Source organism: Ostrea edulis, chromosome 1 (genome assembly GCF_947568905.1).
Source record: "Ostrea edulis chromosome 1, xbOstEdul1.1, whole genome shotgun sequence".
Lineage (NCBI taxonomy): Eukaryota > Metazoa > Mollusca > Bivalvia > Ostreida > Ostreidae > Ostrea > Ostrea edulis.
Window position 1 is genome coordinate 1,539,321 of NC_079164.1, and position 1,349 is coordinate 1,540,669.

A 1,349-nucleotide genomic window follows, 5' to 3' on the forward strand; every position below is an offset into this window, starting at 1 on the left:
TACGCAAAGTCGTCAGTCGTCTGCAAACAAATTCAACCCTCCCTACCACACCCCATTTTAATGTTAGATCATTTTTATCGAACATTACTGCCGCTTCTCGTTTTGTTTTCTTGTGTTAATTTCAGATAAGCAGTTGGATTTCTCCCTTACATGTCAATATCCCAATCGTCAAGGCCGGAAACATTTCTGCTCCTGGAACAGCTTATGTTCAAGGCGGCTATTTTGGCTCACCAGTAGCGCTCAACAACTTGTTTTCCTATTTGACTTTGTGTTTAAATGATTGAATTTTGCCATACTAGGTGATCAAACAGGTGAGGATCTGTGCCCGGGACCCACCTGTTCAGGCTTGTATTGTTCAGGGATGCCATAAAGGCAATGCATTGTAATTGATGCTTGGTTCCCTTATTGTTATTGTAAATTGTAACCGTGGCCAATATCGCCAAATAAAAGTTTTTCAAGGTACATTATGCCATTTCTTAAATTTTATTTTGTGCATGAGGATATGCAAGTCTGGGCTCAGTGCATCTTTTTATAATGACCTACTGAGTCTATTTGGAATCAGTGGCGATTTGCTGAGTAACACCAAATGGAATGATCAGTTCCTTGGAGATGACAAGTCTGTTGTTTCCAATTCACTACATTGTAATGTCAGTAGAAAGAAAGAGATACCAATTCGTTATCAGTTATACAATCGCTACATTTACCTACTGAGTATATTTGGTATTAGTGACAATCTCTTGAGCAAATTCAGCTTCGCAATAATACTCGAGTTCTCTTCCTGTCTTATCAGTGGAGTATTTTAAAGCTTCTGAATCGTCTACGAAACAGATGGAGACCTGTGTTTTTTTCCATGACGTCCATCTCGACGGGCTGGAAAACAGAGTCCAACGGAGACCAGCAGTCTCCTCCTGAGATAATCAAAATCATCAAGACAACAAGACCAGAGGTTGGTTATGTAACCACCCCTACATCTTTGGTTTGGTCCGGGTTGTTATGACGGAAGGGACAAACTTCCAAGAAAATATTGTGTGTTGGTCCCCGAGGCGTTCCAGGCTCCCTATCCAGCGGCTCTTTGAATCCAACACTCAGTTATTAAGCAAGTGACATACATCTATAGCATTAACACTGCTTTCTTGTATCGACTGGTGTTTCATACTTAACTAAAGAACAATGAACAGTAGAAATTATATATTAGTATTATCATCTGTAGTGTTAAAATTAATGTATATGTTAGTTTGTTTACTATTTGTTTTTGAAATTCAAATGTGGACTTGTAATTGTGAGCACAAGGAAAATGTTCAGTATTATAGCAAACATAATCTCATAAATTGTAAGTTGTAAATCGCATC

At 38.5% G+C, this 1,349-nt stretch overlaps 1 protein-coding gene and 1 pseudogene across 1 annotated transcript in view; both read left to right on the plus strand.

The window, feature by feature from the left end:
- The window catches only part of LOC125664527 (uncharacterized), a 272,796-nt pseudogene that overhangs the window by 167,022 nt on the left and 104,425 nt on the right, over positions 1-1,349 (plus strand).
- Positions 1-1,349, plus strand: part of LOC125664524 (uncharacterized) — an 83,070-nt gene that overhangs the window by 26,848 nt on the left and 54,873 nt on the right. The gene's annotated exons all lie outside the window — the stretch shown is intronic.